The following is a 16,911-nucleotide window of genomic DNA, read 5'->3' as shown; positions in this document are numbered from 1 at the left end:
CGGACACAGTGGCTCATGCCTGTAATCCCAGCATTTTGGGAGGCCAAGGGTGGGCGGATCACCTGAGGTCAGGAGTTCGAGACCAGCCTGACCAACATGGAGAAACCCTGTCTCTACTAAAAATACAAAATTAGCCGGCATGGTATTACATACCTGTAATCCCAGCTACTCAGGAGGTTGAGACAGGAGTATCTCTTGAAGCCGGGAGGCAGAGGTTGTGGTGAGCCGAGATCGCGCCATTGCACTCCAGCCTGGGAACAAGAGCGAAACCCTGTCTCAAAAAAAAAAAAAAAAAAAAGTTAACAAGAAAAAATACAAATTCAGAGGTCTGGTATTGATGTTTAAAAAAGGGAACTGCTTAAGCATTTCTATTTATTTGAACATCAATCTTGGCCATTCAGCTGCATGGTGTTCATTATCCGGCAGACTCTCTCAGCCACCTCTGGGGACGTAAACTTAACCACACCGCACCCCTTGGACTTCCCGTTCTCCATTTCGATGTCAGTGTACAGCATGTGGCCATACTCGTTGAATTTGTCCTTTAGCATCTTCCATGTAAAATTGAATGGGAGATTTCTTACAAATATTTGGCATGCCTTCCTGGCCATGCCCAGGAGCATGGTCTCCTGCTCCACCAAGGGAACCTGCAAAGCTTCCAAAGTTGCCACACTCCATACCGATGGCATGGTCAAAGCTGGCACCGCCACTGCCACACATGGCCAGGCCCATGCACGTGAGGCTCTTGGCACCCATGTGCTCTAGGCCAGTGACCATGTGATCCATCATGGGGCCCATGTGCTCCAAGCCAGCCTCCATGCCTGCAAGCACCATGTGCTCCATGTTCAGGCCCACGCGTTTGATGGCAGGGCCAATGTGCTCCACGCCAGAGCCCATGTGCTCTATGGTCTGGCCCACATGGTCAATGGGAGCAGCCATGCGCTTGAGGCTGAAGCCCATGACACCTGGATAATTTATTAAAAATTTTTGTACAGACAGGATCTCACTATATTGTCCAGGCTGGTGCACCTTTTTTTTTTTCCTTAAGCGTAAATTGGCCGGGCGCGGTGGCTCAAGCCTGTAATCCCAGCCCTTCAGGAGGCTGAGATGGGTGGATCACAAGGTCAGGAGATTGAGAACATCCTGGTTAACATGGTGAAACCTCGTCTCTACTAAAAATACAAAAAATTAGCCAGGTGTGGTGGCACACACCTGTAGTTCCAGCTACTCGGGAGGCTGACGCAGGAGAATCACTTGAACCCGGAAGACGGAGGTTGTAGTGGCCCAAGATTGCACCACTGCACTCCAGCATGGGCGACAGAGCCAGACTCCATCTCAAAATAAATAAATAAATAAATAGTAAATTTATTTATTCAACACAGGTTTATTAAGTACCTATTATATGCCAGGTGCTTTTCTAGGCACTGGGCACATGGCAAAAACAAAAACAAAAACAAAAACAAAAAACAATCCAAAATAGATCAAGTTCTTACCCTTGTGGAGGTGACATTCTAGTGGAGGAGAAAGACAGTGCTGTACAGAAATACAATGACGGCTGGGCGAGTGGCTCACATCTGTAATCTCAGCACTTTGCGAGGCCGAGGTGGGAAGATCACTTGAGCCTAGGAGTTTGAGACCAGCCTGGGCAACATAGTGAGATTCCATCTCCAAAAAAAAAAAAAAAAAAAAAAATTAAAATTAGCTGGGTGCGGTGGTGAGTGCCTGTAGTTCAGATGGCTGAGATGGGAGGATCGCTTGAGCCCAGGGGGCTGCAGTGAGCTGCGATTGCGCCACTGCACTCCAGCCTGGGTGACAGAGTGAGACCCTGTCTCAAAAAAAAAATAAATAAATAAATAAAAAAAATTAAAATTAAGGGAGTGAGCAGTGTAGAACCTTCCAGGCCATTTTCCAAAAGTTGGCTTTAGCTTTCTCTTCTTGAAGATCCATTTGTGTCTCAATGTGTGCTGTGGCCAGTTCTCAAGAGCAGATTGCTACACTTTTGGGAATTTCACAAACCAGTCGTTAAACATAGGTATTATTAACAACTAAATGATACAAAGTTACAGATAAATAAATTATGTTAAAAACAAATATAATAAATAGTTCAAACGCATTGCATCCTAATTGCTACATTTTTACTATTATCTATGCTCTCCAGGCTACTTATCTCTGCCTGGTGGAAATCCTGAGTGACAGTGGGTGGTTGCTTGTCTCTTCTGAATTCCACATCCAATGACATCCTGTCAGTAACTAGAAATCAACCACAGTGGGAATATTTACACTGTAGAAATTGGCAAATGGTATAAATTAGGGCTGTTTCTTCCCTAGAGAGCTGGTGGTTAAATTAAAAAAAAAAAAAAAAAAAATATATATATATATATATATATATATATATATATGCTGGACGCAGTGGCTCACGCCTGTAATCCCAGCACTTTGGGAGGCTGAGGCAGGCAGATCATGAGGTCAGGAGATCGAGACCATCCTGGCTAACATGGTGAAACCCCATCTCTATTAAAAATACAAAAAATTAGCTGGGCGTGGTGGCGGGCACCTGTAGGCCCAGCTACTCGGGAGGCTGAGGCAGGAGAATGGGGTGAACCTGGGAGGCAGAGCTTGCAGTGAGCTGAGATCATGCCACTGCACTCCAGCCTGGGCGACAGAGCGAGACTCTGCCTCAAAAAAAAAAAATTATGTGTATATATACACACACACATATGTGTATATCTATACACACACATATATACATATGTGTATATACATACACATACACACATATGTGTGTGTGTATATATATACACACATACATACATATATATATATGGATGATTTTGTTCTGTTACTCAGGCTGGAGTGCAGTGGTGCAATCAGAGTTTACTGCAGCCTTGACCTCCTGGGCTCAAGCGATCCTCCCTCTTCAGCCTCCTGAGTAGCTGGGACTATAGGCACGTGCCACCACACCCAGCTAATTTTTGTATTTTCTTTGAGACAGAGTCCAGCTCTGTCGCCCAGGTTGGATGCAATGGTGTGATCTCAGCTCATTGCAACCTTCACCTCTTAAGTTCAAGTGATTTTCATGCTGCAGCCTCCCAAATAGCTTGGAATACAGGCACGTACCACCACACCTGGCTAAGTTTTGTATTTTTAGTAGAGACAGCGTTTTGCCACATTGGCCAGGCTGGTCTTGAACTCCTGGCCTCAAGTGATCTGCCCACCTTGGCCTCCCAAAGTGTTGGGATTACAGGCATGAGCCACCACGCCCAGCCAAATTTTTGTATTTTTTTGTAGAGACAGGATTCTTGCTATGTTGCCCAGGCTGGTCTCAAACTCCTGGGCTCAAGCCATTCTCCCACCTAGGCCCCCCAAAATGCTGGAAGTACACCATGCCCGGCCTGGTTAAATATTTACCAGCATGCCAGTGCAATGCCTGTAAACGTGGCTCATTCTTTTCTACAGCTGCCTAGTGTTCCATAGCATGAATGGGCCACAACATATTTTGCTGGTTCCTTCCTGGTATGTGCTTAGTTTGCTTCTAGTCTTTTGCTACTGCAAGCAGGGCTGTGGTGATTTTTCGCATGCAAGACAATAGCCGTGGAATAAATCCCTCAGAGAAGAACTGCTGTGTCAAAGGGTGTGGGAGGATCTAAAATTAAGGCCTTTTGCCTAATGGCTTTCCAGGGAGGCTGTACCAACTTCCACACCCACCAGCAAATGTGTCAGAGTGCAGAAGCTTCTAAACACAAACTTGATTGTGTCACTCTGCTGCTTAGACCCTTTGATGTTCCCCACTGATCCTGCATGAAGCCCTTCTCCCTTCAAGATACGATCCGGTGTTGGCCGGGTGCGGTGGCTCACACCTGTAATCCCAGCACTTTGGGAGGCAGAGGCAGGTGGATCACCTGAGGTCAGGAGTTCAAGACCAGTCTGGCCAAAATGGTGAAACCCTGTCTCTACTAAAAATATAAAAATTAGCCAGGCGTGGTGGCAGGCACCTGTAATCCCAGCTACTCAGGAGGCTGAGCTCAAGAATCGCATGAACCCGGGAGGTGGAGACTGCAGTGAGCTGAGATCTTACCACTATACTCCAGCCTGGGCAACAGAGTGAGACTCCATCTCAAAATAAATAAATAAAATAAAATTTAAAAAATGGCCAGGCGTGGTGGCTCACACCTGTAATCCCAGCACTTTGGGAGGCCGAGGTGGGTGGATCACAAGGTCAGGAGATCGAGACCATCCTGTCTAACACGGTGAAACCCTGTGTCTACTAAAAATACAAAAAATTAGCCAGGCGTGGTGGCGGGTGCTTGTAGTCCCAGCTACTCGGGAGGCTGAGGCAGGAGAATTGCTTGAACCCGGGAGGTGGAGGTTGTAGTGAGCCAAGATTCACCACTGCACTCTAGCCTGGGCAACAGAGTGAGACGCTGTCTCAGAAAAAAAAAAAAAAAAAAAAAGAGTAAATTAAGCTATGATACGGGGTTGGAAAATTACAGCACTCTGGGAACAAAAGGAAGACAGTACTGGTGCCTCAGTTCCCCAGCTTAATTTTCCCTTTGGCCTAGTGAATTCGGGGTCCTGAGAGTCTATTTTGCTTTCACAATAGTCACGGCTTCTCCCTTTCTCTTGCAACTGAAAGGTGGCACCATGACCTCACCATGACCCCTTATAAATTTTGCATGGCAGCCACCCCGATGATCTGCTGTCTCTCCCCTGGAATGGGTCGTGTTCCTACTCACTTTTACATGGTCCCGCCGTTCCCCTTTCCATGAACCCTACTTCCCATTGCCGTATCAGTGGACTGAATCCACTTGTCCCTTCCCTGGGTACATTTAGTCTCTTTCTGTTTCAAGTGGCTGAAAACCTGATTGTAACTCTTCAGCAACATCAGGAATTGATGTACTGGCTTCAGACATAGCTGGCTCCAGGAGTTTGAACACTGCCATGAGGCCCAGCACCTGGCCTGTCACTTTTGTCCTCTTCCATGTTATCACCTTCAACAGTGCGTGCCTCTGTCAGGCTGTGTGTGTGTGTGTGTGTGTGTGTGTGTGTGTGTGTATGTGTTTTGAGACAGGGTCTCACTCCAACACCTAGGCTGAAGTATAGTGTTGCAATCACAGCTCACTGCAGCATTGACTTCCCAGGCTCAGCTTCCCGAGTAGCTGGTATACAGCTACTATATTTTTTGTAGAGATGGGGTTTCGTCATGTTGCCCAGGCTGTTCTCAAACTCCTGGGCTCAAGCAATCCACCCTCCATAGCCTCCCAAAGTGCTGAGATTACAGCTACTCAGGGGGCCGAGGTGGAAGAATTGCTTGAGCCCAGGAGTTCAAGGTTGCAGTGAGCCATGATCATGCCACTGCATCCCAGCCTGGGTGACAGAACGAGATCTTGTCTCTAAAAAAAAATTAAAAATTTTAAAATAATCATAAAAAAGAGAAAGAAAAAAATGTGACTCTATCAATTAAGCTGTGAGACCTTGGCCAAGTCACACCACCTGTCTGTACCTCTGTTTACTCAGCTATAAAATGAGGATATTAATAGGACCCATTGGTTTGCTGAGAAGCTGTACCTCTGGGCTATAGTAAATGTTCGATAAACATTAGTTGTGGAGTCCTAATTCGGGAAAAGGAATCAGGCTGGCAGGACCAGGGGAAAGCGAAAAGATAAAGCAAATAAGTTTTTTTTTTTTCTGGTGAAACCCTGTCTCTACTAAAAATACAAAAATTAGCCGGGTGTGGTGGCATGTGCCCGTAGTCCCAGCTACTCGAGAGTCTGAGGCAGGAGAATCGCTTGAACTTGGGAGGTAGAGGTTGCAGTGAGCCAAGATGGCACCACTGCACTCCAGCCTGGGCAACAGAGCAAGACTCCATCACAAACAAACAAACAAATCTATCTATCTATCTATCTATCTATCTATCTATCTATCTATCTATCTGTATGTATGTATTGGTGGTGCACACCTGTAGTCCCAGGTACTCGGGAGGCTGAGATGGGAGGATGACTTGAGCTCAGGAGTTAGAGGCTGCAGTGAGCTATGATCTCACCACCACACTCCAGTCTGGGTGACAGAGTGAGACCTTGTTCCTTAAATAAAAATAATAATAGTAAAGTTTTTTGTTTTTTAATTGGCATTCGGGCCGGGGGCGGCGGCTCACACCTGTAATCCCAGGTGTGAAGCATTCCATATTAAAATATATATATACAAAATTAGCCAGGCATGGTTGGTGGATGCCTGTAATCCCAGTTACTCGGGAGGCCAAGACACAAGAATTGCTTGAACCTGCGAGGCAAAGGTTGCAGTGAGCCGAGATTGCGCCACTGCACTCCGGCCTGGGCGACAGAGTGAGACTCCATCTCAAAATAATAATAATAATAATAATAATGATAATAATAAATTGGCCCTTGGAAGAAAGCAGTTGTGTGGAATGTGTGTTGCTGATTTTCTCAGGCCATATGAGGCCCCCCACCACGGGGCTTTGGTGGTTGGAAGCATAAAGTTCCCAGCTCCTGGCCTCTCTCCTGGCTGTTTCATTCATTGGCTGTGGGACTTTGAGACATGGTTGCCTTGTCTGTGTCAGGATGGGATTAGCCTCCTCGGTTTCATGGGCCTCACTGGAGCCTCAGGTGTGCTTCTCACTGGAGCCCCTTTGCCCTGCCCCTCCCACCCCCAAAATGCCAGGGCTCTTCAGCTCTGGGAGGACTTTGCCCAGTTCCTGTTAATCAGCACCTACACTGCTCCTCACTCTGGGCTAAAGTGCAAATTCTAACACCTCTCAAATCCAGGCCCCAGGCCTCACACTTCTCTCAGAAAGGAGAAGTGGAGGTGGGACCTTTCGTTAGCTAGTTTACTCAAGGGATGTCTAGGCCCAGGCGTCTGAGCTGGTAGCAGTGCCTCCCAGATTCAAAATGTCCTGGTCCTTCAGGCCAACTGCCCTCAGGGGTGACACCCACATAATCACTAGGAATGTGCTGTGTGATTGTATACTCTCAGAATTGGCTTTTTTTTTTTTTTTTGAGAGGGAGTCTTACTCTGTTGCCCAGACTGGAGTGCAGTGGCACAATCTCGGCTCACTGCAACCTCTGCCTCCCGGGTTCCAGAGATTCTCCTGCCTCAGCCTCCCGAGTAGCCGGGATTACAGGTGCCCCCCGCCACGCCCAGCTAATTTTTGTATTTTTAGTAGAGACGGGGTTTCACCATTTGGCCAGGCTGGTCTCGAACTCCTGACCTCAAGTGATCCACCTGTCTGGGCCTCCCAAAGTGCTGAGATTATAGGCATAAACCACCACGCCTGGCCCTAGAATTGGCTTTATAGGGCCATGTCCTCTCAGCGCTTCCCCCCAAGGGCAGGCCTATGTCCCCTCAGACCCCCAAGGGCAGGCCTATGTCCCCTCAGACCCCAAAGGGCTGGGCCTGTGTCCCCTCAAACCTGAAACTGCCTTTGCAAAAATCTTTTTTTTTTTTTTTTCGAGACAGAGTTTCACTCTTGTCGCCTAGGCTGGAGTGCAGTGGCACGATCTCGGCTCACTGTAACCTCCGCCTCCTGGGTTCAAGCGATTCTCCTGCCTCAGCCTCTTGAGTAGCTGGGATTACAGGCATGCACCACCACACCCAGCTAATTTTTGTATTTTTAGTACAGACAGGGTTTTACCATGTTGCCCAGGCTGGTCTCGAACTCCTGATCTCAGGCGATCCACCTGCCTCAACCTCCCAAGTGTTGGGATTGCAGGTGTGAGCCACCATGCCTGGCCCACTTTTGCAAAAATTATATCAGTAAGAAAAATTATAACAGTAAGCTAAGCTAACCCATACTTCATCTTGCCTTTCCCTTCATTATTCCTGGGCCAAACTTTGGAAGACATTTAGGGTACAGTTTAAATGATAATAGGCTTTGCCCAAAACTCAACCGCTTTTGTAAAGTTAATGGGAGGTCATCAGGCTGCGGGGAGGAGAGGACACTGAGTACTGCTAAGGCGCAGACATAAAAGATTATCAGCCATTATCCTGGAGGTTAGAAGATAGGCTACTGCCCCAACTCTCCTGCAAATAACACCGCTGTTGTAGATTGGCCTTTTGAGATTGGCCTTTTGAGATATCTGATCCTTCAGATCCCCGGGGCAGGCCTTAGACCCGCCAGGGTAGGACCCTGTTCACTCAGACCCCCAGGGCAAGGCTATTTCGCAACCTCCCCCTCCACCCCCATAGGGCTATGTCCCTTCAGAGGCTGCATTGTATGGCCTGACTCACATCTGACTAGGGCTCTCTAAAGCAAAAAGTAACAATCACAGTCATAGGCCCCCCAGCCCCTAATATACTGATCTCATGGCATTGCCCAGACCTATGCTAAGATTTTCTTTACTGCTGCTGGCACATCTGGGGTAGGTATTACTTTTATCCTATTTCAGAGATGACCCGAGGTTCAGAGATGGAATCCGTTACCCAAGATCATCTAAGAAGTAGGGGGGTGTCAGGCGTGGTGGCTTATACCTGTACCTGTAATCCCACTACTTTGGGAGGCCGAGGTGGGAGGATCACTTGAGGTCAGGAGTTTGAGACCAGTCTGACCAAAGTGGTGAAACCCCATCTCCACTAAAAATATAAAAATTAGCCAGGCATGCTGGCGTGCGCCTGTAATCCCTGCTACTCGGGAGGCTAAGGCAGGAGAATCAGTTGAACCCGGGAGGTGGAGGTTGCAGTGAGCCGAGATTGTGCCACAGTACTCCAGCCTGGGTGACACAGCGAGACTCTGTCTCAACAAAAAAAAAAAAAAAAAAAGAAGCTGGGGAGGCCCATCTCTCTGCCTCCATTTCCCCCTCAACCATTGTCTTATCCTGCCTCCTAGGAAGTATTGAATGTCTTTCCATCCAGGTCACCTGAGCCCTGAAATACCTGTAGGTTCCCAGGCTGGGACCTTGCTGTGGTAGGGAAACAAGTCCCCACCTTGGCTGGATTTTGGGAGAGGTGGGGAGGGCAGTGCCTGCCACACCAGCTTTGGGCTTCAAGGCTCAGAAACCTGAGTTACCTTTTTTTTTTTTGAGACGGAGTCTCGCTCTGTCGCCCAGGCTGGAGTGCAGTGGAGCCATCTCGCCTCACTGCAAGCTCCTCCTCCCAGGTTCACGCCATTCTCCTGCCTCAGCCTCCCTAGTAGCTGGGACTACAGGCTCCCGCCACCACGCTCGGCTAATTTTTTGTATTTTTAGTAGAGACGGGGTTTCACCACATTGCCCAGGCTGGTCTGGAACTCCTGGTCTCATGTGATCCACCCGCCTCGGCCTCCCAAAGTGCTGGGATTACAGGTGTGAGCCACCGTGCCCGGCCCTGAGTTACAATTGCACCAGGAGCCACTGGGGCCTGCCACCCTGCAGCTGGGGGAGACAGGGCTGAGCCGCCCAGACAGGCCAGCTCTTAAATAAATAATCAGAGAGGTAGGAAGAGAAGGGCAGGGCTGTTCTCCAGTTCCCCAGGCTGGAATGTGCAACGCTCCTGACATCTCCTCCTTTCCTTCCTGTTTCTTTCTCTTTTTTATTTTTAATTTAATTTACTTTTTAATTTTAATTTAATTTTATTTATTTATTTTTGAGACGACATTTCGCTCTTGTCACCCAGGCTGGCGTGCAATGGCGTGATCTTGACTCACTGCATCCTCCACCTCCCGGGTTCAAGTGATTCTCCTGCCTCAGCCTCCTGAGTATCTGGGATTACAGGCGCCCACCACCACATCCGGCTAATTTTTTGTATTTTTAGTAGAGATGAGGTTTCGCCGTCTTGGCCAGGCTACTCTCAAACTCCTGTCCTCAGGTGATCCACCCACCTCCGCCTCCCAAAGTGCTGGGATTACAGGCATGAGCCACTGAGCCCAGCCTTTTTTTTTTTTTTTTTTTGAGATGGAGTCACTTGAACCCACTTCCTGGGTTCAAATGATCCTTCAGCCTCAGCCTCTGGAGTAGCTGGGATTACAGAGGTGAGCCAGTGCTCCCGGTCCTCCTTCCTGTTTCTGAAAGCAAAGCATCAACCCACATTCCTGAAGACCCTTCTGTGTGCCTGGCCCCAGGCAGAGCCTTGCTTGGGACACAGTGGAGGTGGAGACAGCCAACCCCCACCCTCAGTCCAATGGAGGTGGCAAACTGTGGTCCCCAGACTTTGACCACCCAGGGTGGCCAGGGCTGGGATTAGGAGTCCAGGGGCCTGGGGGAAGGCTGGGGAGACACGTGACCCAGACTGGTGGACTCAGCAGATTCCCGAGTGGAAATGTGAAGATTCTGGAGAAATGAAGAGAAAAATGTGTGAGGAGGCCGGGCGCGGTGGCTCACGCCTGTAATCCCGGCACTTTGGGAGGCCGAGGCGGGTGGATCACGAGGTTGGGAGATCAAGACCATCCTGGCTAACACGGTGAAAACCCGTCTCTACTAAAAGTACAAAAATAAAATTAGCCAGGCATGATGGCGGGCGCCTGTAATCCCAGCTATTCGGGAGGCTGAGGCAGGAGAATCGCTTGAACTTGGCAGGCGGAGCTTGCAGGGAGCCGAGATCGTGCCCCTGTACTCCAGCCTGAGTGACAGAGCGAGACTCCGTCTCAAAAAAAAAAAATGTGTGAGGAAAGGAGTGACGTGGTGAGACTCATGGACCACAGAAGGCTTGGCACACCAGTGTTTCTCAAGTAATTTTGAACTAGAGACACCTGATCCACAACAGGATATATACATTTCATGTATTTATTTTATGATTATTTATTTTATCTATTTATTTATTTATTTATTTATTTGAGACAGAGTCTTGTTCTGTCGCCCAGACTAGAGTACAGTGGTGTGATCTCAGCTCACTGCAACCTCCGCCTCGCAGGTTCAAGTGATTCTCCTGCTTCAGCCTCCCGAGTAGCTGGGATTTCAGGGGCCTGCCACCGCACCCGGCTAATTTTTGTATTCATAGTAGAAACGGGGTTTCATCATGTTGGCCAGGCTGGTCTCCAACTCTTGACCTCAAGTGATCTGCCAGCTTTGGCCTCCTAAAGTGCTGGGATTACAGGTGTGAACCACCGTGCCTAGCATATTTATTTTATTTTTAGAGATGGGGTCTCGCTCTGTTGCCCAGGCTGGAATGCAGTGGTGAGATCACTGCAGCCTCCAATTTCTGAGCTCAAGGAATTTAATTTAGAGATGGGGACTTGCTGTGTTGCCCAGGCTGGTCTGAACTCCTAGGCTCAAGGGGTCTTCCCACCTCAGCCTCTCACTAGCAGGGACTTGGGTGCAAGCTACCACACCCTAGCTAGATGTATATTTCACCTGGAATGCAGTATGTATGCAAATATGTATATAAATTAAGCAAAAATTTCACAAAATAATAATCACTTTTCAATGCACTCTGATGTGTGTGTGTGTGTGTGTGTGTGTGTGTGTTAAGACTGAAGTTCAGTGGCACAATCGTACCTCACTGCAGCCTTGATCTCCTGGGCTCAGGTGATCCTCCTGCCCCTGCCTCCTGAGTAGGCAGGATTATAGGTGCATGCCACCACACCTATCTATTTTTTTAATGTTTTTGTAGACATGGGGTCTCACTACACTGCCCAGGCTAGAGTGCAGTGGCCCGATCATAGCTCATTGCAGCCTTGATCTCCTGGGTTCAAGCAATCCTCCTGCCTCAGCCTCCCAAGTAGCTAGGTTTTCTTGTCTTTTCAGCCTTTCATATTGAACCCATTGTTTTCTTTGGCCCTACTATACTCACTTCCTAGTGAATCTCCAACCAGTCCCATGAATTTACATACCCTGTATCCATGCATGGCTCCTGTGGTTGGCTGCCTAATAAAGCTCAAAGATATCCTGGTCCCTAGAACCTGTGAATATTACTTTAAATGACAACAGAGACTTGGCAGATGTGAGTCAATAAAAGATCTTGAGATGGAGAGATGATCCTGGCCTAACTGGGTGGGCCGTAAATTAATCCCGAGTGCCCTTATAAGAGAGGGGCAGAAGGAGATTTGACATAGAAGAGAATGAAGGCAGTGGGATGATGGAAGCAGAGAGATTTGAAGATTCTATGCTGCTGGTTTTGAAGATGGAGGAAAAGGCCATGAGCCGAGGAACACAGATGACCTCGAGAAGCTGGAGAAAGCGAGGATGTAGATTCTCTCCTAGAGCCTCCTAACAGAGCGAGGCCCTGCTAACGCTTTGGTTTCAGCCCAGTGAAACCATTTCAAACTTCACTCTCTGGATTTTTTTTTTTTTAAGACAGGGTATTGCTCTGTCACCCAGGCTGGAGTGCCATGATGTGATCTTGGCTCACTGCAGCCTCTGCCTCCTGGGCTCAAATGATCCTCCTGCTTCAGCCTCCCAATTAGGTGGGACTACAAGCATGAGCCACCATGCCTGGCTAAGTTTCGCATTTTTGTAGAGACAGGGTTTTGCTATGTTGTCCAGGCTGGAATCTCTGGACTTTTCAGAGAATAAACCCGTGTAATTTTAAGCCTTCCACAACCTCCTGGGATATTTACTAAATGCAGATTCTAGCAGTCCAGGAATCTTTTTTTTTTTTTTTAACAGGATCTTGCTCTGTCACTTAGGCTGGAGTGCTGGAGTGCAGTGGCATGATCTTGACTCACTGCAACCTCTGCCTCCTGTGTTCAAGCAATTCTCCTGCGTCAGTCTCCCAAATAGCTGGGATTATAGGTATGCACCACCACAGCCTGACTAATTTTTGTATTTTTAGTAGAGATGGGGTTTCACCATATTGGCCAGGCTGGTCTTGAACTCCTGACCTCAGGTGATCCACCTGCCTTGGCCTCCCAAAGTGCTGGGATTACAGGGATGAGGCACTGTGCCTGGCCTGCTTTTTTTTCTTATGTGAAAGGAAAATAAATCTTGGGTCTGTCCCCAAAATCGCTAAGCCAAGGGAAAAGTTAAGCTGGGAACTATGTCAGACAAATCTGCCTCCCATTTTATCCCTAAATAAGATAGCTACAAAGATTAAAAAAAAAAAAAAAAGCTACATATCTCCCTCACAATTTGCCCACAAGGAAATTCCTTGTGAGCCTCAAGATTTTCACCCTAAAACAGTTCTGTTGAATTTCACCCTGGTCATGTAAACTGATAGCTCATCTTCACAGGTAGAAAGTCATCCCTCTGCTCACATAAGACTAATGCATATCTGATTGCTTCCTCTGTCCTACTGTTTTTATTTATTTATTTATTTATTTATTTATTTATTTATTTATTTATTTGAGACGGAGTCTCGCTCTGTTGCCCAGGCTGGAGTGCAGTGGCGCGATCTCAGCTCACTGCAAGCTCCGCCTCCTGGGTTCACGCCATTCTCCTGCCTCAGCTTCCCGAGTAGCTGGGACTACAGATGCCCGCCACCATGCCCAGCTAATTTTTTGTATTTTTAGTAGAGACGGGGTTTCACCGTGTTAGCCAGGATGGTCTCTATCTCCTGGCCTCGTGATCTGCCCGCCTCGGCCTCCCAAAGTGCTGGGATTACAGGCGTGAGCCACCGCGCCCGGCCCCTACAAAAAAATTTAAGAAATTAGCCAGGCATGTTTGCGTGTGCCTATAGTCCTAGCTACTCAGGAGGCTGAAGCAGGAGGATAGCCTGAACCCAGGAGTTTGAGGCTGCAGTGAGCTATGATTGCGCCACTGAACTCCTGGCTGGGCAAGAGAGCAAAACTGTTTCAAGAAAAGAAAAGAAAAGAGAAAAAAGACAAGACAATACAAGACAAGACCCAAAGCCATTTCCTAGGTGACAAACTGAGGCCAGAAAGGGCCTCTCTGCTCTGTGGGATCCAGCCTCTTCCTGGTCTCTCTCACCCCCTTCCTGGAGCCCCAGGCCTTTTTTTTTTTTTTTTTCCAATGATGAAATCAGAATCTGGGTAGGAGGTTTGGCTTAGGGGGAGGAAAGCCGGCTGAGACCAGCTGGTATATTTTCCTCTCTAAGAAGGGGGAGGGCAGGGTGTGAGGCGCTCCAGGCAACATCATCCAAACCCTCAAACCATGCCCTCTTGGCTTGGACCCACCCCACATTCCCTGAAGGGTCTAGGATTCTGGGGTCTCCTGAGTCCTGGAGCCTCCTCCCTCCAACTTCCCCCTGTCTGGCACCTCTAGCCCTAGAGTGGGTGGGCAGTGACTAGGCTGAGCCTGGCCTGTGCTCAAGTTGCCCAACTGGCCTGGGCCACTTGTCCAAACCCTGGGGCGCTGATTACCTGGAGGGCTGCCAGAGCTTTCACACCGCAGCCCGGTCACCAGCTGCTGGGTCCCTCAGGGGCCTTTCAGGCCTCCCTTTGTCCAGTGGTCCCTGGGTCCTCAGGGGAAAAGCTCCCAGCTTGTGAATCTGTGCCCGGGGTATGCACTGGAAGAGATCTCTTTTCTTTTCTCTTTTATTTTATTTTTCGGAGATGGGGTCTCACTCTGTCTCCCATGCTGGAGTGCAGTGGCACGATCTTAGCTCACTGCAACATCCACCTCCTAGGCTCAGGCGATCTTCTCACTGCAGCCTCCAGAATAGCTGGGACTACGGGCCTGCGTCACCATGCCCGGCTAATTTTTGTATATTTGGGGGTAGAGACGGGGTTTTGTCATGTTGCCCAGGCTGGTCTCGAACTCCTGGACTTGAACTATCCACCTGTCTTGACCTCCCAACGTGGTGGGATTACAGGTGTGAGCTACTGCACTCAGCCTAGAAGAAATCTTTCTTTCTTTTCCTTTCTTTATAATATTTATCTGCAAAAGGTCGTCATAACTTAAAATACCATGGGGTTGTGATTTGCCGGGCACCAACCAAAGCACTCCATACACATGAACTCTGCTCACCCCTCCGTGATCTCCAAGGCAGAAGCTACAGTGATCCCCATTGCACAGCCCGGCAAACTGAGACAGGAGAGTTGAATGATTTGCCCAAGATCTTTCAGCTGCTAAGTGAGATCCAAGGTCAAGATGACAGATTTCAGGGTCCCGGCACCGAACTGTAAAGCCACAGCTTTCCTTTCTGAAAGCAAATCCTTTTAGCAGTTTCTGCACATTCTTGAATAGTCAATGCATTTAAAAGAGATGCTGTTGGCTGGGCGCGGTGGCTCACACCTGTAATCCCAGCACTTTGGGAGGCTGAGGTGGGTGCATCACCTGAGGTCAGGAGTTTCTGACCAGCCTGACCAACATGGTGAAACCCCATCTCTACTAGAAATACAAAAAAAATTAGCTGGGCCTGGTGGCGGTTGCCTGTAATCCCAGCTACTCTTGAGGCTGGGGCAGGAAAATCACTTGAACCCAGGAGGTGGAGGTTGCAGTGAGGTGAGATTGTGCCATTGCACTCCAGCCTGGGTGACAGAGTGAGACTCTGTCTCAAAAAAATAAATAAATAGAAATAAAAAATTTGCTGGGTGCAGTGGCTCACGCCTGTAATCCCAGCACTTTGGGAGGCTGAGGTGGGCAGATCACAAGGTCAGGAGATCGAGACCATCCTGGCCAACACGGTGAAACCCCGTCTCTACTAAAAATACAAAAATTAGCCGGATGTGGTAGCACACGCCTGTAGTCCCAGCTACTTGGGAGGCTGAGGCAGGAGAATCGCTTGAACCTGGGAGACAGAGGTTGCAGTGAGCTGAGATCACGCCATTGCACTCCAGCCTGGGTGACAGGGCGAGACTCCGTCTCAAAAATAAATAAATAAATAAATAAAATAAAATAAAAATAAAAAATTTAAAAAATTAAAAAATAAAACAGATGCTGTGTTCATTTGCTTTTCCCCATTCTATACACACTTTCTTGCACCTTGCTTTTCCCCTTTCTATTTTTTTTTTTTTTTGAGACAGGGTGTCCCTCTGTCACCCAGGCTGGAGTGCAGTGGTGCAACCTCTGCTCACTGCAGCCTCAACCTCCCAGTCTCAAGTGATCCTCCCACCTCATCCTCCTGAGTAGCTGGGACCACAGACGTGCATCACCACGCCTGGTTAATTTTTGTATTCTTTCATAGAGATGAGCTTTCGAAATGTTGCCCAGGCTGGTCTCAAACTCTTATTTTATTTTTTTTTTTGAGATGGAGCCTCACTCTGTCGTCTAGGCTGGAGTGCAGTGGTGCAATACCATCCTCTGGGTTCAAGTGATTCTCCTGCCTCAGCCTCCTGAGTAGCTGGGATTAGAGGTACCCACCACCATGCCCAGCTAATTTTTGTGTTTTTAGTGGAAGTGGGGTTTCACCATGTTGGCCAGGCTGGTCTTGAACTCCTGACCTCAAATGATCCACCCACCTCGGCCTCCCAAAGTGCTGGTATTACAGGCATGAGCCACTGTGCCTCGCCTCGAACTCTTGAGCTTAAGCGATCCTCCTGCCTCAGCTTCCCAGGTTGCTGGGATTACAAGTGTGTGCGCCACTGTGCCTGGCCTCCCTCTATACTTTTGTGACCACCTAATTTTTATTTTTTTAGAGACAAGGTCTCACTGTGTTCCCTAGGCTGGAGTGCAGCAGTGGCACGATCACAGCTCACTATAACCTTGAACTCCAGAGCTCAAGTGATCCTCCTGCCTTGGCCTCCAAAAGTGTTCGAATTATAGTTGTGAGCCCAGCCTGATTTATTATTGCAATTTACCCTTCATTCATCTAATTCCTCACTTTTCCTAATGCATGCATACATACATATATATTTCCCTCCACAGCACTTTCTGCTTTGTGACAATAAGTTACAAGCCAGATAACCCACTTAGCCTACTTGCATATTATGTTTAGTATTTATTGACTGTGTCTTGCTGCTAGAATATCAGTGCTAGCAGAGAAGGGATTTTCATCTGTTTTGCTCGTGTTTTTCTCATCTGTTTTTCTTTGCCTTTTTTTCTTTTCATGCTTTGTCGCCCAGGCTGGAGTGCAGTGGTGCAATCTTGGTTCATTGCAACCTCTGCCTCTTAGGTTCAAGTGATTCTCCTGTCTCAGCCACTCGAGTAGCTGGGA

At 48.2% G+C, this 16,911-nt stretch overlaps 1 pseudogene; it reads right to left on the bottom strand.

Moving 5' to 3' along the window:
• Positions 1–358: 358 nt before the first annotated feature.
• Positions 359–2,656, bottom strand: LOC112437874 (heterogeneous nuclear ribonucleoprotein M-like; annotated as a pseudogene).
• Positions 2,657–16,911: the final 14,255 nt, after the last annotated feature.

Source organism: Pan paniscus, chromosome 20 (assembly GCF_029289425.2).
Source record: "Pan paniscus chromosome 20, NHGRI_mPanPan1-v2.0_pri, whole genome shotgun sequence".
Taxonomy (NCBI): Eukaryota; Metazoa; Chordata; class Mammalia; order Primates; family Hominidae; genus Pan; species Pan paniscus.
This window is presented reverse-complemented; position numbering and strand designations above follow the sequence as displayed.